The 25,584-nt window shown below is 44.4% G+C and overlaps 1 long non-coding RNA gene across 1 annotated transcript; it reads right to left on the reverse strand.

Moving 5' to 3' along the window:
* Positions 1-787: 787 nt before the first annotated feature.
* LOC138753904 (uncharacterized) lies at positions 788-25,534 on the reverse strand. Its single transcript, XR_011351504.1, has 4 exons — positions 25,214-25,534; positions 3,991-4,056; positions 1,200-1,270; positions 788-1,079 (listed from the first exon to the last, which is right to left on the reverse strand). It is a non-coding gene; the product is annotated as an uncharacterized lncRNA (long non-coding RNA).
* Between the last annotated feature and the right edge of the window lie 50 nt (positions 25,535-25,584).

Consider the following 25,584-nt stretch of genomic DNA (forward strand, 5'->3'; position numbering starts at 1 on the left):
CCAATGTGGAGGAGACTATTACGGGAGCACTGGATGCAGTAGATGCGTGCATGTCATATATGCATAGAGTCACAGGGAAAGCCGAACTAAATATCCCACCCACACATCTGCCTGAATTTGGCCCATATACCTCAAAATTAACTTATCTGTCCAAATAGTTCTTAAATGTTGCAATGGTACCTGCCTCAACCACCACTGGCAGCTCAACACCTACCACGCGCTCTGTAAAAAGGTTCCTCAGGTTTAAGGTTTCCTAAATACATTCCCCAACACCGGGAAAAAGACCAAGTTCACCTGATGTAGTCAGCTGATCTAAGCAGTTAAATCTAATCATGACCAGATCTGGTACCAATTCAAGCTTTCACTTATCGTCTTGGAAAGAGACTCAAAAGTGAATGACGGGAATCCGACAACCTTCAATGGTGAACTCTCACTTTGTCCTGTTGAAGGAGGTGCTGAAAAGGCAATGCTCACTTTTTCGCCCACCTCATCCAAACTGCTGAAGTAGATGAATTTAAACAAACCTTTAAGAACAGCAGAGACAAACTGCAACAGAAGAAAGCTTGTTCTACAATTCGGTCACCTACAAAATGCACACATCCTTGGGGTGCGCCTGTGTTGACAGTCAGTAATGAAAAGAGGTTGTTTCTGATTTGTACTGACTATGGTCTTCCGATGAGCAAGTCAAGGATCTAGTTGCGAGGCCGGTGGGGGGGGGGGGGGGGGGGGGAGGTGCAGAGGCCCGGGTTTTGGAGCTTGTTGACCAACACTGAGGGAATAATGGTGTTGAAGTCTGTGGTTGATGAAGAGCAGTCATATGTATGAGTTGCTGTTCTTGAGGTGATCCGGAGCTGAGTGGAGAGCCAGTGATATTGCATCTGCTGTGGAGCGATTGTGATGACAGGTGAACTGCAGTGGGTTCAGTTCTTTGCTGAGGTCCGTGCTAATTCCATGACCAACCTCTCAAAGCATTTAATCTCAGTAGATATTCATGGGCGATAGTCGTTGAGGTAGCTCACTCTGCTCTTCTAGGATACTGGGATGATTGATGCCCTTTTGAAGCAGGTGGTAACATCTGACTGCAGCAAAGAAAGATTAACAATGTCAACATGCCCATCTAAGGAGGGGATGAAAAGCTCATGATAACATTTTACCCCTTCTCAATCCCAAACCGCTGAAGCAGATTAATTCATACAAACCAGTAACAATGGCAGAGACCAACTGAAGCAGACCAACGTTGTTCTACAACCATTCGCCCACAAAGCCAGATCTGCAAAAAGCAAATCACATTTCACTGGCCTGAGTCATAACTATAAGGTAACTGGTTGATGAGCTCAATGCATTGAACAGACACCTGCTGAAATACCACCAAATAAAAGTATCAACAAGGTTCTCTTAAGTGGAAAAGGTTGAGGAGAGGTGAGATTGAGGTGTTCCAAATAATGAGAGGTCTAGGCAGAGTAGATAAAGATAAGGTTTTCTACTGTTAATAGATATGTGTTTGGGAGATAAATTGGGGCAGGTTTGTTCGAGTAGATTACATACAAACACTTTAAAACAGATCTTATTTAAAATACTGGAGCTTTTCCCCATGCTAGACATATCAGCTGCACAGCCTTTGCAAAAGCTTTGAAAAGTGCTCAAGAGACTTCACAATGGATTGCGGTTTACAAAAGGCAACAGATGAAACATCTTGTTGGAATCGCAGATTGTCTGGAAGAGAACTTGTTGTTCTAAGAGGGTCATGTGGTTTTGCAAGCAGAGAGAGCATCAAACAGGCTTTCTCTCAGAGATCACTTGTACAGTGTTACAGCCAGCAGATAGCAGCTGGGACTGGAACAGGACAAGCTGGCAAGCTTGTGGAAAGTCCCATTTGGAAGACGGCCTGGTCAAAGACCCTTTGGTTTATACAAGAGGAGAGGACTGGCTGTCTAATGTTTCACTTGAAATAAGAGAAACAAAAAGGAACTCTGTGGTGACCTGAAAGAAAGAGGTTATCATCTGGAGAACCCGGAGGGGGAAAGTTTCTTTGGCAAGACACTGAAGTGGCTGATGGAAGTAAATGTACAACAAATCTCTCTCTGAAAACTGACAAGAACCTTCCTGAGCAGAAACCATTTACCTTTCAAGCACCAAAGCCTGGTGAACTTTATAAATGTTAAATTCTGCGCACAGTATAAGAATTGTCTGCAACCAGTGAACTTGGAGGAGTGAGAAGTGAGATTGGACGGTGAACCAAGGAAGCTTTCTGAACTGACACACACATTACATACACACTGTTTTCATGTTTAAAGATAATTAAAATTAACTTTTGTTTAAGTAACCATTTGTCTTGGGTGAATATCTATTGCTGCTGGGTTTTGGTGTCCTCTGGGCTTGTAACAATTGGCAAAAGATTGAAAGAAAGAGGAAACAGAAGGATGAGAGGTGATTTAATGGAGGTCAACAAGATTACGAGAGGCATAAGTCAAGGTAGACATTCGGCATCCTTTGCCTGGGGTTTGGGGAGGGGAGGGGGAGTAGCAAACACCAGAGAACATCTGAACAAAATGAATGAAAGATTAGGGGAGCCATTTGGGGTAGGTTGATTTTTTTACACTAAGTGTCGTGGGTGCCTGGAATGCCTTGCCGTGGGTGGTGGTGGAGGCTGGAACAATAGGGACATTTAAGATTCTCTTCAGCACATGGATGAAAGAATGGGGGTTAATGAGGTCGGGAGGGTTTAGTTTTTTGTTGCACGGCATCATGGGTCGAAGGGCTGTTCTGTGCTGCAATGTTCTACATATCAAATCTCCTCAAGCTCCTTTTTGTAATATTGCCGTTGTCAGGCCTTCATGATTCCATCGACATGATGGCCCCAGGATAGGTCTTCAGAGATGTTGACACTCAGGAATTTGAACTTTATTAACCTCTCCACTGCTGACCCCTTGATAAGGATTGGTTTGTGTTCTCCAGGTTTCCCCTTCCTGAAGACCACAATCAGTTCCTTAAATTTAAATTTTTTTTTTTTTTTTAATTTAGACATACAGCACGGTAACAGGCCCGATCGGCCCACAAGTCAGTGCCACCCAATTTACACCCAATTGACCTACACCTCCAATATGTTTTGAACAGTAGGAGGAAACCTGAGCCCCCGGGGGAAATCCATGCAGTCACGGGGAGAACGTACGAACTCCTTACAGACAGCTCTGGATTCCATACCTCGGTCCCGATCGCTGGGGCTGTAAAGGCTTTGCGCTAACTGTGCCACCCACATAGTTTTGCTAATGTTGAGTGCAAGGTTGGTGGTGTGACCCCCTCCCCCTCAACCAGCTGATCGATCTCCCTCCTATATGCTTTCTCATTGCCGTCTGAGATTCTGCCAACGACCGTGGCGTCATCGGCAAATTTGCGGACGGCATTTCAATTGTGCCCGGCCACACCGTCATGGGTGTAGAGAGAGTGTAGAGCAGTGGGCTAAGCACGTATCCTTGAGGTGAGGCTATGTTGATGGTCAGCGAGGAGGAGATGTTGTTACCAACCTGCACTATTCCAATATTTTATGTGAACCTTGAAACCATAACTCCCTGACTCAGCCAAGGATGCTGGGAACTGGGCCATGCCAATAGTGGCAAGTCAAGTCCGCAGCAATCAACTTTATAAAAGAATGACTCAGTAATTCCCATTAACAGGTACAGATCTGCAAAGCAAGGAAATCTACATCCTATACGATTGATTTTTTTTTCCCCAATCTTCTCATTAATTAAGAGATTAAATAGGAAATATTATTAGAATGCTATCGAACTAAAAAATAGTGGAAACAATTTTTACAAGCTATTTATGATACAATTATAATGCAGATTATATCTTCTATTGGTAATGAATCCTTCATGAAAAAGAAAATTAAATTACACATCAAATCTTTTCTATTTTGTATGTTGATTGGTAAGGCTAAGCAGTGTTGAAGTGATCCATTCACAATTGATTAAAATCTTACAAGCATTTTCTGACCTTTTCCTCTTGTAAATTCTTCTAAAATGGAAACTTTTTTTCCCCAACTGTAGGTGGATCCTTATCCTAGTGGATGGAAGACATCATTTTAATCCATCATTCATCAGGACGATCTCTCCGTACTTTAAAAAAAAAACCTCCTCAACAAAGACATCTCTCATTTGATCAACTATGAATCAGACAGCTCTCGATTAAACCTACGGGCAAGTCAAGAGCAAAAGGCCCAAGTTTACGACGGTCACGGACAGATCTCAGAGTTAATGGAAGCGAAGTACATCATTGCCTCTCATGTGTTTGTTGGAAAATTTTACTTAATTTGCATTAAAACTTATACATAAATTGCCTTGTTCAAAACAATAGTGATTAAAAAGATTTAAACACCCTCCCCTCCAAATAAATCAGCCCCTTAGAAAAGAAAGAAAGAAGAGGGTATCTGGATATTATTTAAATAGAAGACTATTAAAACGATCATATAAAATCTTAATTTTAGGAGTTGGAAGATTCAGGTTGATTACAACATAATTCCTACAGTTTGAAAATATGGTTTCCACATCTTCTGAAAAACTTCAAATATGTTACATAAATTATGTTACAACTCCCAATTTCCGTCTGGCCATCTACGCATCTGATTTCCAAGATACTGCCTCACACTTTCTAGCTACAGCTAGGGCTATTTTAACAAATTCTTTTTGATATTTATTTAATTTCAATTTCAATTCTGTTTCAAAAATATTTCCAAGTAAAAAAAAAATGTGGATCTTCAGGAAACTTAACTTTTGTAACTCTTTCCAAAAATAAACCCAATTCCATCCAAAAGGGTTTTAGTTTTGAACATTTCCACAGAGTGTAAAAATGTACTTATTTCTTTATTACATCTAAAATAAAATGTTTATCTGAAAAATTAGAATTTAATCCATTTAATTTCTGTGGCGGAAGATATAATTGATGTAAAAAATTAGAATGTACCGTTTTATCCCAGACATTAAGTGTGTTAGTCATACTGTCCTGACAAACTTCTAACCAAATTTTCTCTTGAATATTTATTTTTAAATCATTCTCCCAGCTTTGTCTTGACTTATGAACTCCTCATTTATACATTCCTTTTTGCAAAATTGTATACATAATTGAAATAAATGTTTAATATTTATATCTGTGATTAATTGTTCCAAATGACTTTGTTCATGTAATATCAAAACTGGACCCAAATTATCGCTTAAATAAACTTTTAACTGATAATAAGAAAATATTTGTATTATTTTGTATTTCATATTTATTTTTCAATTGTTCAAATATCGTTAAAGTTGACCCTTGAAAGCAATCTTTTATTGTCTTAATTCCTTTGTTAAACCGAATATTTTAGAAATTATTATTTATTGTAAAAGGAATAAGTTGATTCTGATTTAAAATCATTCCTGGTATCTGAAAATGTCTCATTCATTGGCCACCTTTCACCAGAATTTGCATCACCGTTGCCAGCATCGGCATATTATAAGACATAGAAGCAGAAATAGGCTATTCAGCCCATCAAGAGGATGAAACGAAAGTTGAAGGAGTTGTGGATGGAGCTGAAGGTTGTTGAAGGTTACAAAAGGATATAGACAGGTGTGGCGGTACACCACTAGCCTACTACAGGGGGCAGCCTCTGTATCTGCAGGAGTGTACCGCCGGCTTACTGCAGGGTGCAGCCTCTGTACCTGCAGGAGTGTACCGCCGGCCTACTGCAGGGTGCAGCCTCTGTACCTGCAGGAGTGTACCGTCGGCCTACTGCAGGGGGCATCCTCAGTACCTGCAGGAGTGTACCGCCGGCCTACTGCAGGGGGCAGCCTCTGTACCTGCAGGAGTGTACCGCCGGCCTACTGCAGGGGGCAGCCTCTGTACCTGCAGGAGTGTACCGCCGGCCTACTGCAGGGGGCAGCCTCTGTACCTGCAGGAGTGTACCGCCGGCCTACTGCAGGGTGCAGCCTCTGTACCTGCAGGAGTGTACCGTTGGCCTACTGCAGGGTGCAGCCTCTGTACCTGCAGGAGTGTACTGCCGGCCTACTGCAGGGTGCAGCCTCTGTACCTGCAGGAGTGTACCGTTGGCCTACTGCAGGGGGCAGCCTCTGTACCTGCAGGAGTGTACCGCCGGCCTACTGCAGGGGGCAGCCTCTGTACCTGCAGGAGTGTTCCGCCGGCCTACTGCAGGGTGCAGCCTCTGTACCTGCAGGAGTGTACCGCCGGCCTACTGCAGGGGGCAGCCTCTGTACCTGCAGGAGTGTTCCGCCGGCCTACTGCAGGGGGCAGTCTCTGTACCTGCAGGAGTGTACCACCGGCCTACTGCAGGGGGCAGCCTCTGTACCTGCAGGAGTGTAAGGGGGACAGGACAACACCTGCCCAGCTGTCAATCAGTCGACCTGAATGGATCAAGCCCCACCTGGTCGGGTGTCAATCACCCTCCGGGATATAAGCCTGCACCGGCCTCTGAAGCCTCACTCAGGGTTACTGCAGCAACAGCCAGCCTGGCCCTGTGGAAATCTTTGTGGATTAAAGCCTGTTGTATATTCTTTACCTTGCACATGTCTGGTTCCGTCTAACAGCGCACCACAGTAGGATGCAGAGTTGGGCGGAAAAGTGGCAGATGGAGTTCAATCTGGATAAGTGTGAGGTGATGCATTTTGGAAGGACAAACCAGAAGACTGAGTACATGGTTAATAGTCAGTTACTTAAAAGTGTGGATAAACAGAGGAAACTTGGGGTCCAAATCCATACACCTCTCAAGGTCGCTGCGCAGGTTGTTAGGTTAAGAAAGCCTATGAGATGTTGGGCTTCATTAATTGGGGGATTGAGTTCAAGAGTTAAGAGATCACATTGCAATTCTACAAATCTCTGGTGAGACCACATTTAGTATAATGTGTTCAATTCTGGTCACCTTATTATAGGAAGGATGTGGAAGCTTTGGAGAGGGCACAGAAGAGATTTACCAGGATGTTGCCTGGATTGCAAAACATGTCTTATGAAGTAAGGTTAGCAGAGCTGGGACTTTTCTCTTTGGAGCGAAAAAGGATGAGAGGAGACTTAATAGAGGTTGACAGGATTCTGAGAGGCATAGACGTGGTGGACAGGCAGCACCTTTTTCCCAGGGTGGGAATAGCAAACACCAGAGAACGTGGGAACAAAGTGAAGGAAGGGAATTTTAGGGAAAACATCAGGGATAAGTTTTTTTTTTATTATAAACGCAGAGAGTTGTAGGTGCCTGGAATGCTTTCCCAGGGATGGTGGTGGAGGCTGAAATATTATGAACGAAACTCTTAGACAGGCACATGGATGAAAGAAAAATAGAGGGTTACAAGGCAGATAGAATTTAGTATTTTAATTTTTGGAAGGAATATATGGGTCGGCACAACATTGAGGCTGAATGGCCTGTACTATGCTGTAGTGTTCTATGTTCTATGAGTCTGCCCCACCATTCAATCATGAACTGATCCATTTCCATACTCAGCCCCATTGCCCAGCCTTCTCCCCATTACCTTCAATCAATCAAGTTCTTGCCTTGTACTTGTGACAGAGTATATAAATATGTTTTTGGGAGATAAATTGGGAAAGGTTTGTTAGAGTAGGTTACATACAAACATTTTAAAACAGATTTTATTTGAAATACTGGAGCTCTGCTAATGCTAAACATATCAGCTCCACAGCTTTTGCAAGATCTTTGGAGAGTGCCCAAGAGACTTCACTAATGGAAGGCAACAGATGAAAAATCTTGTTGGAGCTGCAGATTGTCTGGAGTTGTTCTAAGAGGGTCATGTGGTTTTGCAAGCAGAAAGAGTAAAACAGCCTTACTCTCAGAGAGAGAGAGAGAGAGGGAGGGAGAGACAGAGTTCACTTCTACAATGTTACAGCCGGTAACAGTAGCTGGGACTGGAACAGGACAAGCTGGCAAGCTTGTGGAAAGCCCCGTTTGGAAGACGGCCTGGTCAAAGCCGTTTCACTTGGAATAAGGGAAACAAAAAGTAACTCTGTGGTGACCTGAAAGAAAAAAGTTATCATCTGGAGAACCTTGAAGGAGAAAGTTTAATCAGCAAGGCACTGGAGTGGCAGATTAAAAAGGAATCAGTTGTAGATATCCTGGAACAACCAATCTCTCTCTGAAAACTGACAAGAACCTTCCTGAGCAATAACCATTTACCTTTCAAGCACCAAAGCCTGGTGAACTTTATAAATGTTAAATTCTGGTCACAGTATAAGAATCACCTGCAACCAGTGAACTTGGAGGAATGAGAAGTGAGATTGGACTGTGAACCAAAGAACTTTTCTGAACTCACACACACATTACATACACGTGCACTGAGAATTAGAAGGGGGTTAAGTTAGGTTAGTTAAGTTAAGTTAAAGTGTGATTCTGTTTTCATGTTTAAAGATAATTAAAAGCAATTTTTGTTTAAGTAACTATTTGTCTTGGTGAGTATCTATTGCTGCTGGGTTTATGGGCCCTCTGGGCTCTTAACATAGTCCATAGCCAAAATGAAAATTGCATTATAATCTCTCCAAAAGGGACCATTACATAGAATATAGAACAGCACAGCTTAGGAAATGCCCTTCAACACATGTCTGTACTGGACATAATGTCCATATCAAACCAAAACCCTGCAAGACAGTTGATAGATATCCCATAATCTCCTTCGTATTTCAATACACAAAAATGCTGGAGAAGCCCAGCAGGTCACGCATCATCAAAGACACGTGAACAGTGTTTCGGGCCTGAGCCCTTTGTCAAGGTATGAGCGAAAAGCAGGAGGGCGCTTAAATAAAATGGTGGGGGGTGGGGAGGGCTGACAAAAGTGTTAAGGACCCCTTCCTCCCCACACAGCATCTTTTAGCTACTCCTGTCAGGAGAGAGATGCAGAAGTATCAGAGCTAGGCTGAGGAACTGCTTCTTCCCACGGGCAGTGAGACACCAGAATAACAATCCCTCCGAGAATCTACTATTACTTAGCAATATTTATTTATTTTTATATTTGTACTGGGTGTGCAGGGTAAACTGCTTGTAAATATGTGTGCTATGTCTATAGATGTGTTTGCATGTTTTTACACCAAGGTGCAAAGAACGCTGTTTCATCCAGTTATACTTCGTAATTGAATGATAATAATAAACCTGAACTTGAATTTGAACACTGTAATGGCCACAACATCATAGTTCCACATCCTGGACAGTCTGTGCTCTAAGTCAGTGGTTTTCAAACCGTCTCTTTCCACTCACATTCCACCTTACATAATCCCATGCCATAGGTGCTCTGTGATTAGTAAGGGATTGCTTCAGGTGGTCTGTGGGTGGAAAGAAACAGTTTGAAAACCATTGTATTAATCATACCTATTGACTCGTTATGTGCGCGGTTTCATAACTCCAAAGGAAATGGGCCAATAACAATTTTTCTCAAGTAAAATATTTCAGTAACAATTGGGTTTAGAGCAGTGATTCTCAACCTTCCCTTCCCAGTCACAGACCACCTGAAGCAACCCCACTCACGTTCTTCTAAATTCTAGCATTTACAGTCCCAGATGACTCAACTCCTCATAGGCTCATCCCCTCATCCCTGAAATCAACCTGGTGAACCTCCTCTGCACCACCTCCAAAGCCAGTGCATCCTTCCTCAAGTAAGAACTACACGCAGTTCTCCAGATGCGGCCTCATCAGTGCCATGTACATTTGTAGCAGAACCTCCCTGCTCCTAAATTCCAACCCTCCAGCAATGAAGCTCAAATTGCATTTGCCTTCTTGATCACCTGCTGCACCTCCAAACCAACCTTTTGAGATTCATGCACAAGCATTCCCAAGTCCTTCTGCATGGTAGCGCACTGCAATCACTTGCTATTTAAATATTATTCTGATCTATTTTTCCTTCCAAAGTGGATAACTTCACATTTGTCAAGATTGTACTCCATCTGCCAGACTCTTGCCCACTCACTTAGCCTATCGATATCTCTCTCCAGACTCTCCGTATCCTCTGCACAATTTGCTTTTCCACTCAATGTAGTGTCATTGACAAACTTAGATACACGACACTGCACATCGTGCACTGACCCCTGCACTGACCAGAAAAACACCCCTGTTTCCCAACTCTCTGCTTTTCATTGGTTAACCAACCCTCTCTCCGTGCTAATATATCACCCCAACTCTATACATCCTTATCTTCTTTATAAGTCTTTTATGCGGCACCTCATCAACGCCTTCTGGATATCCATGTCAACCATGTCCCTCTGCTCCCCTCTATCTACCACACTTGTTATATTCTCAAAGAACTCCAGTAAATTTGTCAACCAGGACCTGCCGTTGCTGAACCAATCAAATCCGGTTCATTACACAACACCAAGTCTAGAATTTATTTTGCCTGGGTGGGCTCAAACACACCTGCTCTAAAAACCATCTTGTAAGCATTCCACAAATTTCTTCTCTTGGTATCCAGAGCTCACCTCTTTTTGCCAGTCTAGCTGCATTTTGAACTCCACCCATGACCACTGTCTTTCTTACATGCCTTCTCTAACTCCTGTTGTCATTTAAACTGGGTGTTCTTTGGAGGCCTGTATGTTACTCCCATCAGGGTCTTTTTACCCTTGCAGTTTCTCAACTCTACCCACAAGGATTCTACACCCTCTGATCTCATGTCCCTTCTTGCAAAGGATCTGATTTAATTATTTACTAACATCCTCCCCGCCTGCCAGTCTTTTCGGTGCGATATGTATCCTTGGATGTTTAGTTCCCAATGGTGATCTTCTGTCAGCAAGGTCTTTGGCGATTTCTAAACAGGGACCAGTTAGCCTGATTTCAGTGGTAGGAAAAATGTTGGAGCCGACGGTTAAAGATGTTGTTTCTGCACATTTAGAGAAGGCTGACAGGGCAGATAAAAGGGAAATCATCAAATCAAGTTTATTATCATCAGATTGCACAAGTAGAATCTGATGAAACAGCGTTCTCTGGTCATCGGTGCAAAAATATGGCGACACACAACCAGACATAACATGTATACCAATGATATATATGTAATACATATATAAAAACAAAATAAATATTGTTTAATAAATAGTATTCAGAGGGTGAGTGTGAGCAGTTCCTTTGGTCGTTCAGCATTCTCACTGCCCGTGGGAAGAAGCTGTTCCTCAGCCTGCTGGCGCTGGCTCTGAACCTCCTGTATCTCTTTCCCGATGCGAACAGCTGAAAGATGTGTGTGTGGGATGGAAGAGGTTCCTCTTCAGACAACGATCCTGGTAGATCACATCAATGGAGGGGGTTGGGGGGGTGGGGGAGAGAGACTCCAGTGATCCACTCTGCCACTCTTCTGGTCCTGATGATTGACATCCGATCCATTTCTCTGCAGCAACTGTACCACAATGGGATGCAGCCGGCCAGGACGCTCTCGATAGAGCTTCTGTGAAGGTTTACATAATGGATGCCGGTAGACTTGCCCACCTCAGTCTTCTCAGGAAGTGTAGTTGCTGTTGTGCCTTCCTGACTAGTGAGGAGATGTTGAGTGTCCATGATAGATCACGAGTAACACTCACCACAGGTTTGTGTGTGAAAGGTCATGTTTGACCAACCTTGTTGAATTTTTGGAAGAGGTGACTAGGAATGTTGTTGAGGGTAGAGCAGTGGATGTTGTTTATATGGACTTCAGTAAGGCCTTCGATAAAGTTCCACATGGAAGGTATTAACTTTGAGATAGTCAAATGGGTTCAACAGTGGCTGGATGGAGATGCCCAGAGAGTTGTAGTGGATAACTCTTTGTCAGGCTGGAGGCTGGTAACAAGTGGAGTGCCTCAGGGTTCTATATTGGGTCCCTTGCTGTTTGTCATTTACAGTAATAATCTGGATGATGTTGGGGGGGGGGTGGTAAATTGGATTAGTGAATATGCAGATGATACTAAAATAGGTGGAATTGTGGATAGTGAAGAGGGGTTTAAAAGATTGCAGAAGGATTTGGACTGCTTAGAAGAGTGGGCTGAAAAACAGGGCATACATAGTAAATGGGAGGGCATTGAGGAGCGCAATGGAACAGAAAGATCTAGTTATAATGGTTCATCATTCCCTGAAGGTAGAACCTCATGTGGATAGGGTGGTGAAGAAGGCTTTGAGTATGCTGGTCTTTATAAATCAAAGCATAGAATATAGGAGTTGGGAAGTGATGCTGAGACTGTTGAAGGCATTGATGAGGCCAAATTTGGAATACTGTATGCAGTTCTGGTCACCGAATTATAGAAAGGATATTAACAAGGTAGAGAGAGAGCAGAGAAGACTTACGAAAATGTTACCTGGGTTTCAGCATCTAGATAACAGAAAGATTGACCAGATTAGTTCTTTATTCCTTGGAGTGTAGAAGGTTGGGGGGGGGGAGGGATTTGATAGAGGTATTTAAGATTATGAGGGGGATACATAGAGTTGATGTGGATAGGCTTTTTCCATTGAGAGTAGGAGAGATTGAAACAAGAGGTCATGAGTTAAGAGTTAAGGGACGAAAGTTTAGAAGGAACATGAGGGGGAACTTCTTCACTCAGAGAGTGGAGGCTGTGTGGAATGAGCTTCCAGAAGAAGTAGTGGCAGCAGGGTCAATTTTGTCATTTAAGGAAAAGTTTGATAGGTATATGGATGGAAGGGGAATGGAGGGTTATGGGCAGGGTGCAGGTAGGTGGGACTAGAGGAGAGGACTTGGTTCAGTGCGGACTAGAAGGGCTGAGATGGTCTGTTTCCAGGCTGTAATTGTTATATGGTTATATAAGTGTAGTGGAGGGTGGTCGTTCCTGGTCCTCCTGAAGACCTTTGTCTTGTCCACATTGAGACTCAGGTTGTTACTTTTGTACCATTTCATGAGATTTTACACCTCTTCTCTGTAGTCCGACATCCTTGTTGCTGATGAGGCCAACGACTATTGTGTCATCTGGAAACTTGATAGCTCATGCTTCACTAATCTAGAACGTAGTCAATAGATCAGGTTGTACTTGAACATTCAAAGGCTTTTGCTGAACATAAGAACATAAGAAGTAATAGCTACGCACTTCCTAGAAACAGCTAAAGCAACTTGTAAAAATTCAATTTGATACATGGTTAACCCCAGTTTGGGTCTGATCCTTTTAATATTACCCAACAAAAATCACAGCGGCTCCTGTGGGAGTTTCACCCTGACAGTTTTCTCCAAAAAAAATTCCCTACCTCCAACCAAAGAAGGACACTTCCAAGGAAGTGTCACTTCCAAGTAGAATGTAAAAACGAACCCTCTGATATCTACTGACAAATGGCAACTTGCTATTACAGCCAGGAGGCATAGTGATTCAATATTCTTTCAGAACCCACAAGTCTACTGAGAAGCCCTGGCCTACTCAACGTAGCTATGTCACGATGTCATTAGCACTTTGGATGTCATGACGCCAGGTCACATGTTGTGTGTCTATATCAAGCCTGACAGCACGCCAATCAATGCTTCTACTCTTCACTGGCTGACAACTTCAGGTGTGGTCTCGTTTTTCCTAACTCTTCAATAGGGTGGCGTATGACCACAAACAACATCTGCCACAGTATTTCTACTTTCTCATCCTGTTTGTTATGTTGCTTGATGCAACTTCTCTTTCTGCATCATTAAGCCTTCCAATTATAGTCTTGATTGTTTTCTAAAGTCAGCTGTCCTGTGTTATTAACCAATAACTTGTTCTCTTTCAAAAGGTGATTCTCCTCCTCCAACCTTTGGCATCTTGGTAAGGCTGAATCTCTTTCCTCATTAACTGTATTCTTTTCTTCAGCTTTCTGTCTTTGCAAATTCTATCGACAATTTTCTTGTCAATCACCTTCCCTTGGTCACTTTTGAAAATGAAGATTCATTGGATTCGTTCTCATCCTTTTGAAATCCAGTTTTGTTTTCAAGTGTACTGTTCAGTGTTCACGCGATTATCCAATATTTTCAAGTCCTTTTCCAAAATGTTGTTCACTGAAGGCAGTTTCACCAAATTGCCAGCATTATGCTCCTTTAGTCCATCAACGCAATGTTCTGCGTTCGCCAATTTTGCAGCAAGTTGCACTGTAACACTCTGGGTTACAGAGCAACTTTCAGATTTGTTCTCAGTCTTTTGTTTTACCTCTAAATTGAGGTAAGATGGTCACATTTAGTTTAATATATATCTTTTTATATTTACTCTGGTAAGGTACAGCGGGAAGGAGGAAGGATGAATATGAGGGCAGTTTTCTGCTCCCTTTGTCACGTGGGAAGTCATGGAGTCTTCTAGCCTCACGGATGTCCACGTGTGCACTAAGTGTGCTGAGCTGCAGTGTCTAAGAGACCGTGTCAGGAACCTTGAGCTGCAGCTCGATGACCTCACTTTGGTCAGGGAGTTATAGTCAGGTGGTAACACCTGGCCCATGGGAGGAAGGGCAGTGGGTTACTGTTAGGAGGATGAAAGAGAAAGATCGGGCTCCAGAGAGAGCATCTGAGCCTGAAATCCTCAGAAATCGTTACTCCTCCTTGAGTACTGAGGAAGGGGATAGTCTGGCTAAGGTAGGCAGAGGTGTAGGCTCAGCCTCTGAAGCCCAGATAGGAAGTAATAGGAAGAATAGGGTGATAGTTACAGGGGACTCGCTGGTGAGATGGACAGACAGGATTTTGTGGACGAGATAAAGAAAACCGGATGGTGGTTTGCCTCCCTGGTGCCAGGATCTGGGATGTAGCTACACAAGTCCAGAACATCCTGAAGGGGGAAGGGAAAGAGCCAGAGGTCGTGGTTCACGTCGGTACCAACGACATTGGTAGGTAGGAAGAAGTGGTCCTGCAAAATGAATATAAAGAGTTAGGCAGGGAGCTCAGAAGGACCACTAAGGGTGTAATCACTGGATTACTTCCTGTGATAGTGAGGGGAAAAATAGAGTCAGGTGGAGGTGGAATGTATGGCTGAAGGGGTGGAGTAAAAGACAGGGTTTCAAGTTTTTGGACCACTGGGACTGTTTCTGGGGGAGATGGGTCCTATACTGTAAGGATGGGTTACATCTAAATTCCAGAGGTACCAGTCTCCTGGCAGGGGTGTTTGCTAGGTCTTTAAACTAGTAAGGTTGGGGACAAGGGTTCATGTCAGGGAGGAGAGCAACAACAGAGTCTTTAGGCAAAGAAAAAAGGCTTTTTCACACAATCTGGTGGAACAGTAGCAGGTAATAAATAGCGGCCATAGTAACAATTGTAGAGAGGCTGAGAGGCAGAAAGTTAAAAAAAAACATAAAAACATAGAAGATAGGAGCAGGAGTAGGTCATTCGACCCTTCGAGCCTGCTCCACCATTCAAGGAGATCATGGCTGATCTTAAAGTTCAGTACCCCGTCCCCGCCTTCTCTCCGTAACCTTTAATACCCTTATACTGAAGAAATAGATCTAATTCCCTCTTAAATAGATTTAATGAACCTGCCTCTACTGCCCTCTGTGGCAATGAATTCCACTGATTCACCACCCTCTGGGTCAAGAAATTCCTCCTCATCTCGGTCCTAAATGGTTTGCCTATTATCCTCAAACCATGGCCCCGGGTTCTGGATTTTCCCATTCTTGGAAACATCCCATCTGTATCCATTCTGTCCAGTCCTGCCAGAATTTTATACGTCTCTATGAGATCCCCTCTCAATCTTCTAAACTCCAGCGAGTACAATCCCAATTTGCGCAATCTTTCCTCATAAGTCATTCCTGACATTCCAGGTATCAGCCTGGTGAATCGCCTCTGCACTCCCTCCATTGCAAGAACATCCTTAGATAAGGTGACCTAAACTGCACACAATACTCCAGGTGGGGTCTCACCAAGGCCCTGTACAGCTGCAGTAAGGTATCCTTGTTCCTAGACTCAAACCCTCGTGATATGAAGTCCAACATACCATTTGCCTTTTTAACCGCCTGCTGTACCTGCATGCTCGCCTTCAGAGACTGGTGTACAAGTACCCCTAGGTCTCTCTGCACTTCCCCATCTCTTAATCTATTGCCATTCAAATAGTAATCTGCCCTCCGGTTTGTATTGCCAAAGTGGATAACCTCACATTTATCCACATAGTAGTGCATTTGCCATGGATCTGCCCAGTCCTCCAATTTAGCCAAATCACACTGGAGCTCCCTGACCCCCTCTTCCGTGCACACAACCCCTCCTAGCTTAGTGTCATCTGCAAATTTGGAGATATTACATCCAATCTCCTCATCCAGATCATTAATGTAAATTGTGAACAGCTGGGGTCCCAGTACAGATCCCTGTGGTACCCCACTGGTCACCGCCTGCCACTCAGAAAACGAGCCATTTATCCCAACTCTCTGTCTTCTACCTGCCAGCCAGTTCTCAATCCACATCAATACTTTGCCCCCAATCCCATGAGCCTTGATTTTGGAAGCCAGTCGTTTATGCTGGACCTTATCGAAGGCCTTTTGGAAGTTCAGGTACACCACATCCACTGGCTCTCCCCCATCTATTTTACCTGTCACCATCTCAAAGAATTCCAATAGATTTGTCAAGCACGATTTACCTTTTGTAAATCCATGTTGACTCCATCCGATCCCTTCTCTGCTAGTCATATGCTCTGCTATTACATCCTTAATAAAGGATTCCATCATTTTGCCCGCTACTGATGTAAGGCTCAATGGCCGATAATTCCCCGCTTTTTCTCTACCCCACTTTTTAAATAGTGGGGTAACATTAGCTACCCTCCAATCCATGGGTACTGATCCTGAGTCTATCGAGTTCTGGAAAATAACTCTTAAAGCATCTACTATCTGAATGGCCACTTCCTTGAGTACCCTAGGATGTAGATTATCAGGCCCTTGGGATTTATCTTCCTTCAATCCCATCAATTTCCCCAAGACCATGTCCTTAGAGATACTGATTTCTTTCAGTTCCTCCCTTGCATTAGTCTCTATGTTTCCCAACATCCTTGGGAGGTTATTTGTATCCTCTCTTGTAAAAACAGAACTAAAGTAAGAATTTAATTGGTCTGCCATTTCCTTATTCCCCATTATATATTCCCCTGATTCCGACTGCAAGGGACCTACTCTGGATTTCACCAATCTTTTCCCCTTGACATATTTATAAAAGCTTTTGCAGTCGGTTTTTATATTTGCCGCAAACTTACTTTCGTAATTTATTTTTGCTCTCTTGATTAATCCCTTTGTCCTCCTTTGGTGCATCTTGAACTGCTCCCAGTCTTCGGTTGCGGTACTTTTTTTGGCCAATTGATATGTTCTCTCTTTGGACCCAATGCTGTCTCTAATTTCCCTTGTTATCCATGGTTGAGTCACCTTTTTTAGTTTATTTTTATGCCAAACCCGCATTGGACTTGTCAGCTACAAACGAGCCTGCAGCTGACGTGGACATTACCCCTCCATAAATCTTCGTCCGCGAAGCCAAGCCAAAGAGAAGAAGAAATATGGAAAGGGATAGGTCAGGTCCGAGGTTGAAGGCTGTCGAGTGGGGGAAGGCTAGATTTGAAGAAATGAGAAGGGATTTGCAGAAAATTATATGGGCTGATCTTTTTTTTGGAAAGGATGTAGAGGAGATTTGAAGGTTATTTAAAGAGATATTGAGATACAGGATCTTGAGTCAGATCGAAAGGCAAGGCCAAAAGCCTAAGGGAACCGTGGTTTTCTGTAAAAATAAGGAAGTTGGTTCGGGATAAGAGGGAGGCATTTACTAAATTAAAGAAGCAAAAAGTGGATAAGATGTATGATTATTACATAGTTTGCAGAAAAAATCTGAAGAAGGAAATTAGAAAGGCAAAAAGAAGGTATGAGGTGTCAATAGCTGATAAGGTAAATGTGAATTCTAAGGGTTTTTACAGATATGTAATAGTAAAAGGAGGGTTAAGGATAGAATAGGACTGCCGGAAAATGAGAGCAGTGAACTGTGCAAGGAACCCTATCAGATGGGAGAGATATTAAACAATGTTTTTCTCATCTGTGTTTACAAAGAAAAAGGACATTGGACTATGTGAGATAAGTGAGGCAAATGGCTTAGTTATGGAAAAGATAGGGATTAGTAAAGAGAGGGTTTTGGAGCTTCTAGGGTCAGTTAAAGTGGATAAGTCTCCTGGTCCTGATGGGATTTTCCCCAGGACATTAAGGGAGGTCAGGGAGCAAATAGTGGAGGCTCTGTCAGTGATTTTTCAACGATCACTGGAGGAGGGTGTGGTGCCGCGGGATTAGAGGGTTGCTAATGTAGTTCTGTTGTTTAAAAAAAGGCACGAGGTGTCGGCCAAGTACTTTATAGGCCTGTAAGCTTGACTTTGGGGATAGGGAAATTATGGAGGGTATTCTTAGAGATGGTGTGTATAATTATCTAGATAAGCAGGGATTGATCAGGAGCACCCAGCATGGGTTTGTGAAGGGGAAGTCATGTTTGATGAACCTTGTTGAATTTTTCGAAGAAGTGACAAGAAAGGTGAATGAAGGTAGGGCAGTTGATGTAGTCTATCTGGATTTTAGCAAAGCTTTTGATAAGGTTCCACATGAAAGGTTAGTAAGGAAGGTTCAGTCACTAGGGATTAATAAAGAAATAGTAAGATGGGTTCAGAGGTGGCTGGAGGAGAGACAGCAGAGGATCATGGTGGACAACTATCTGTCAGGATGGAAGCCTGTGACAAGCGGTGTACCTCAAGGATCGGTGCTAGGTCCCCTGTTATTCATAATTTATATTAATGATTTGGATAATGGGGTGGTTAACTGGGTAAGTAAATACTGTTACAAGATCAAACCAGCAAGATCACACAGGGGTAAAGATGAAAAATTACTTTATTAACAAAAACTTCACCTTCAAACTTTAATTCAAAATCCCCCCTTTTATAACAATGCCCACTGGTTACTATGCAAATTTCTATAACAGTGTGGAATTAATAAATTCCCCAGCATAAATATAACTTATGTAATTAAAGTTGAAGTTATATTTCCAACCAGCCCACAGAAAAACTTAGACACAAAACACACAAAACTTCAATCTCAACCGAAGCAAAGATCATAAACAAAATTCAGTTTGTTTGGTAAACTGAAGCCAAAAGATCTTTGAGAGAGAGAGCACAAAATTCAAAGTTGTCTTCTTGTGTTGCTTGCAGAGAGAGGAACTACTGGCTTGGTCCCAATCCTTCTGGCTGCCTTCGGAATGTTCATCCTTATTGAAATCCCAACATTCTAAACTGTCCTCCAGACCATGACTCATGATCTGGGCCTCCAAGTCCAAGTCCAAGTCCAGAAATTCTTTTCATTTTCTGCACATGCTCAGTCCGTCTCCCACTCTCTCAGCAGTCCACCTTCACCTTGGCTCTCTCAAGCAAACTGTCACTTTTTAACATAAAACCACACAACACATAGGCCAATACACAATACAGAACTCTGTAACAATACACAGATGATACAAAAATAGGGGAAGTGGTGGATAGTGAGGAAGGTTTTCAGGGATTACAGAGGGATTTGGTTTGTCTGGAGAATTGGGCTGAAAGATGTCAGATGGAATTTAATGTCGAGAAGTGTGAGGTGCTTCATTTCGGTAAAAATAATCAAAATAGGACATATGTAGTAAAGGGGAGGACATTGGGGAATGCACAAGAACAAAGAGATCTTGGAGTTATTGTGCAGCATTCCTTGAAGGTGGATTCCCATGTTGACAGGTTAAGAAGGCATTTGGTAAGTTAGCCTTCATAAATCATAGCATAGAGTCTAGGAGCTGGGAAGTGATACTGCGACTGTTTAAGGCGATGGTGAGGCCAGGTTTGGAGTATTGTGTTCAGTTCTGGTCTCCAAATTATAGGAAGGATATAGTTAAGGTGGAGAGGGTGCAGAAGGTGTCTGGCTTAAAATACCTAGAGTACAGAGAAAGATTGAAGAGGTTAGGACTTTATTCATTGGAATGTAGACAGTTGAGAGGGGATTTGATAGAGGTGTTTAAAATTATGAAGGGAATAGATAGACTAGATGCAAGTAGATTCTTCCCCCTGAGAGCAGGGGAGGTTGAAACAAGAGGACACAAGTTGAGGGTAAGGGGAGGCTAGATATATACATGGATAAGAGGAGGTTAGAGGGTTATGGGCAGAGAATAGATGGGGGGAGCTAGAGGAGTTGTTTGAGTGAACCGGCAGAGGACGTAGGGCCGAGATGGCCTGTTTCCATGTAAGAAACTGTTATATGGTTATATGGATATTTCTCATCAAGCGGACCATTTGTGCTTGAAGAGCATGATCTGGCACTATTAATGGCTCCAAAGACTGAGTGAAGAACGATAGGCTTTAATACACATTAGATTTCGGCTGGCCCGACTCCATGTGCTCGAATAAATGGAAGGGGGGAGGGAGGTCGACCTTTATGGCCAGGTCACAGGGGGAGGGGTTACAGGGGGTTGAGTCATCAGTGGGCGGGCCAGCCACTTTAACACAGACCAGTACATATTATATATATATATATATATATATATATATCACCACATTCACCCCCTCTTTAAAAAGACAAAACCCAGTCCTAGATGTTCAGCCAGTCAGGTGACTTCTTCTGCCTCTGTGACCTGTGCTGGGGGAGTACTGGTTGGCTCTGTTGCTGGTCGGGTATCTTAAGGTGGGAGGGGCAAGGCTGGCAACATAGGGGGTGGGGTTTGTTTGTCTGTGGGGTCAGCTCAGCTGGGCGAGGGTCCTGGGCATGTGGTATGGGTGCCCGGGAGGGGGTGGGGCATTGCTAGCCAGCACCCTGTAGGGGACAATATGTGTGTATGTTGTGGTCAGGGACGGGGGTGGGTGGGTGTCTCCAGCCCGTGCCAGGTCCCAGACAGGGACTGTGTCCTCATGGCCATCAGGGTACTGGACGTAAGCGTATTGTGGGTTAGCGTGCAGGAGCTGCACCTCTTCCACCAACGGGTCAGTCTTATGACCTCTGGCGTCTTTCCTCAGCAGGACGGGTCCCAGAGATGAGAGCCAGGGTGGCAGAATGGTTCCGGTCACTGACCTCCTGGGGAAGGAAAACATGCATTCATGTGGGGTCAGTTTTGTAGCAGGGCATAGGAGAGATCGGATGGCGTGGAGTGCTTTGAGACCATGGACTGGAGCAGTTTCAGGGAAGCAGCCACCTACAATGGTCATGTAAACTTAGAGGAGTACACGAACTCAGGGACTGGCTACATCAGCAAGTGCATTGAGGATGACTTCGAGATCAAATGCTTCACAACCAGGGCTAAATGGAACCATGCAGAGGTCCGGGGCCTTCTCAGAGCTCATGATGCTGCTGTCAGGACAGAGGATAGGATGGCACTAAGATCAGCTGAACTTCCCCATGCAGTCCAGAAGGCAAAGCGAGGGTATGCACAGAAGATCTATGGAGAGCTGTGTGATGGCGGCGACATGAGGAGCAGGTGGCATCAAGACTATTACAGATCATAAGTCAACCTTGCGAACTAAAGCCAATAACCTCTCACTTCCGGGCAGACTGAACACGGTTGATGAGAAGGACAAGATGACGCCAAAGAAAGATCCGTGTCCTCTTGATGAACTGGACCCTGTGTGGCGGCCCGCAATTGCAGAGATTGGGCTGGCACATCGCGCAGCAGCAGACACGGACAGAGATCGCTAAAGCAACCGGCGGGCGTAGAAGCTGGGGCAGCATCAGACCAACAGCCCTAAAATGGTGTGGGTCAAGCTGCCCAGCTAACTGAGCAGAAACGGGCTGGGGAAGAAGGGCCTTCATATGCTCGAACGTTCCCACCCGCTACTGTTATTCATACGGCTGACTCAGTCAATCAGCAAAAACGGCGGGAACTTGAGCAGTATAAAAGCAGCCTTTCCAGCCCTAATAAAGGAGTGAGGTTAATCTGCCACACTCTATGTGTGTGTTTCTTTGTAGCGGTCCGCTACACCTGCATTGCCACAGTTGAGGTGAGGAGAACCTTATCCAAGGTGAACCCACACAAGGCGGTGGGACCAGACAACATACCTGGGCTAGGTACTGAAGGACTGTGCAGACCAAATAACAGAGGTCTTCACGCACATCTCCCAATCTCCATCATTCCCGCAGGGTTCAAGACAGCCACCATCATCCCTGGACCCAAGAAGGCGACAATAACACGTCTCAATGACTACTGCCCTGTGGAACTGACCTTCACAGTGATGGAATGCTTCGAGCATCTGATGATGGAATGCACCAAAGCACATCTCCCAGAGAAGCTAGATCCATTTCAATTCGTCTGTTCCACAGATGATCCTATAGCCTTGTCGCTTCACTCCGTCCTGGCCCACTTGGAGAACAATGCCTTATACTCCAAGCTGCTGTACATTGATTTCAGCTTGGCATAGTTGGTGTAGAGGGTGGCACGGTTGGCATGGCGGTTAGTGCAACAGCTTTAACAGCTTCAGTGATCAGGAATGGGATTAAAATCCCGCACTGTCTGTGAGGAGTTTGCATGTTTTCCCAGTATCTGCGTGGATTTTCCCCGGTGCTCTAGTTTCCTCCCACCGTTCAAAACGTACAATAGATGTTGGTTAATTGGTTGTAATTTGGATATGTGCCAAAATGACTTGCTATAGAACTGTAAGTTTATATATGTGTAAATTCAAACACAATCATTCCTCCGAGCCTGGTGGAGAAACTATCCTCACTGGGACTCTGTAACTGGATCCTGATCTTCTTAACAGTCTGTCTGGGACAGTAGTAGAATATCAAGCACTGTCACGTTGAACACTGACGAACCTCAGGGCTGTGCGTTCAGCCCACTCCTATTCACATTACTGCATCGCCAGATCCGGTTCCAATACTGTCATCTAGTTTGCAGATGATACACAGTCATTGGACTCGTCGGCAACAACGACGAGTCACACAACAGAGAAGAGGTGGAAAATTTCATGAAACGGTGTGAAAGTAACATCCTGAGTATCAATGTGGACAAGACGAAGGAGATGAGGACCAGGAACAACCACCCTCCACTACACTTCAACAACTTCTGTAGTGGAGAGCGCCGAGTTCCTTGGAGTTCACTTAACTAGTGATCTATTGTGTAAACTCAACATCTTCTCACTTGTCAGGAAGGAACAACAGTGACTGCACTTGCTGAGAAGACTGAAGCGGGTAAGGCCACCGGCCACCATCATGTCAACTTTCCGTAGGAGCTCTATCATGAACCACTTGCATCACAATGTGGGACACGGTGCCACGGAGAAATGGATCGGAGGCCAATCCACAGGACCACAAGAATGGCAGAGAGGATCACTGGGGTCTCTCTCCCCCCCCCCCCACCCCCCCCACCGAGATTGATGTCTAAGGAGGGCACACAAAATTATTGAGGACTCCTTCCATCCCGCACCCAGCATCTTCCAGCTGCTCCTATTGGGGCAACACCACTCGGCTGAGGAACAGTTTCTTCCCACGGGCAGTGAGAATACTGAACCACCAAAGGAACTGCTCACACTAACCATCCAAGAATCTCATATTCATGAAACAATATTTATTTATTTATTTGTATAGACCAGTGGTTTTCAACCTTTTTATCCCCATTCATATCCCACTTTAAGAGATCCCTGTGCCATCAGTGCTCTGTGATTAGTAAGGGATTACTTACGGTGGGATGTAAGTGGGAAGGGAAGGTTGAGAATCACTGATCTAGACACAAATGTTACTGAAATATTTTGCTTGAGAAAAATCGTCAATAGCCCATTTCCTTTGGAGTTATGAAACCGTGCACACAACAGGTCAATGAGGGACGATTCAAACAGTGGTTTTCAACCTTTTTCTTTCCACCCACATCCCACTTTATGCAATCCTTTACTAATCACAGAGCACCAATGGCAAGGGATTACTTAAAGTGGGATGTGAGTGGAAAGAAAAAGGTTGAGAACCACTGGTATAGATGAAATACTTGACCTGCCAATGTATTTTTTGTCTGTATGTGTGTTATGTCTGATTGTGCGTCTGTGTGTGCAGTGATGATGTACAGATGCTGGCCCACCTCCCAGCTCTGTCCCCATCTGCCCAAATATAACCCTGATTTCCCGCCTAAACCCAGAACTCTTCTGAAGACCACCTTAAGCCCCTACCCTCAGTTACAAGCTAATAAAAGCGTATGTTCTCCTTCCAGTCGAAAGAGCTACAATTTTATTAGCTTATTCCCTAAATGATGAAAGTGCTACTAAAGCCAGGTTTGCTTCTGATAGACCCTCTATCCCCTGATGCAGCTAGTCACGGGAATCTGCTCGAGGTACATGAGGGAGCAACTGCTTGAGTTGGGAAAGAAGGACATGGTTAGTCACGATGAACTGGTCTTCAGAAGGGTTCTGGGTTTATATGTGAGCAGATGGGGCAGAGCCGGGAGGCAGAGCCAGCCATTATAACACACTACCTGTGAATACCAGTTCACTGCACACATCAATCCCACGTATGCCAATGTGGAATACCCGGATGGCAGGGAGGACACTGTCTCCATCAGGGACCTGGCGCCCGCCGGAATAAAGGGTCCATTGCCTCACGATCCCTGTGAGTCATGGAGCTCATTCTCGCCACCCCCAGTCAGGGCCTCAGGGAATCCGGTTCAGGAATAAAGTGCATCCCCCTCCACCGTAGAGCCGGAGTTCCAGCCCACCTCTCCCCCCTCCAGGGGACCAGGAGACTCAAGGAGTCCAAGGCCCCCCCCCCTCCCCCGCCCCCGGTGCTAAGGCACTCCACCAGGATTTCCAGACCCTAGGACCGCTTAAATCTGTAAATTTGTAAATAACTGTATATATATTTTTTTTCTGAACCCATGTTCTGTCTTCATCCGACTCTAAATTCTGCAGGAAGCGGTAAATGCAGTGAACTAGGATTCACACTACAGCATGTTTTTGCATTGTGGACTGGAGAATGCTGATTGTCAGGTTGTACAATCAGAAAATAATTAACTTCGCTGAGCACCTTTGCTCTATCTGCATCAGTGACAGAGAGTTCCCAGCCGCCAACCATTTCAGTTCTGTGTCACACTCACATGTCTATCCATGGCCTTGTACTATCCCACCAGGACCACCCATAAATTGGAGGAACAACACCTGGTTTTGCATCTGGACACTCTCCAGCTGGATGGCATTAGCATTGACCTCTCTGGTTTCTGCTAACCTGCTCTCCTTCCCACTTCCCTTCCCCCTGTCAGCTCTCCACCTCCTTGTCCCTCCATTCAACCGGCCACCCCTCATCCCCCTGCTCCCTGCTTCCCTCTCCCTCCCTCCTCCACCTATCACCTCCTGCCTGTGCAGCCGTGCCTCTCTCCCCGCCCCCCCTTACCTTTTTATTTGGACGCCTGGCGACAATTTTCCATACCGTGATGAAGAGCTGAAGCCTGAAACGTTGGTTATGTCTTTTCACCATAAAGGACACTGTTTGTTTGCATTTACTTCAACCTCGGTGTCTGCAGACGTTCTTGTTTTACTTCTGACAATTCACTTGAATTGACTTGATGTTAAGTAATCCCCAACTAACTAGGATACCATAGGTGTTCTGTGGTTACTTAAGGTGACATGTGAGTGGGAACAAAAAGGTTGAGAACCACTGAGGTCAAGGAGACCAAGGAGGTCAGTTCCCCCCTCAAGCTATTAACACCCTCGGACTACATTACCCAGAAGCACGTGGGAGGCGGCCGCGGCGACGCAATCGGC

Source organism: Narcine bancroftii, chromosome 1 (assembly GCF_036971445.1).
Source record: "Narcine bancroftii isolate sNarBan1 chromosome 1, sNarBan1.hap1, whole genome shotgun sequence".
Taxonomy (NCBI): Eukaryota; Metazoa; Chordata; class Chondrichthyes; order Torpediniformes; family Narcinidae; genus Narcine; species Narcine bancroftii.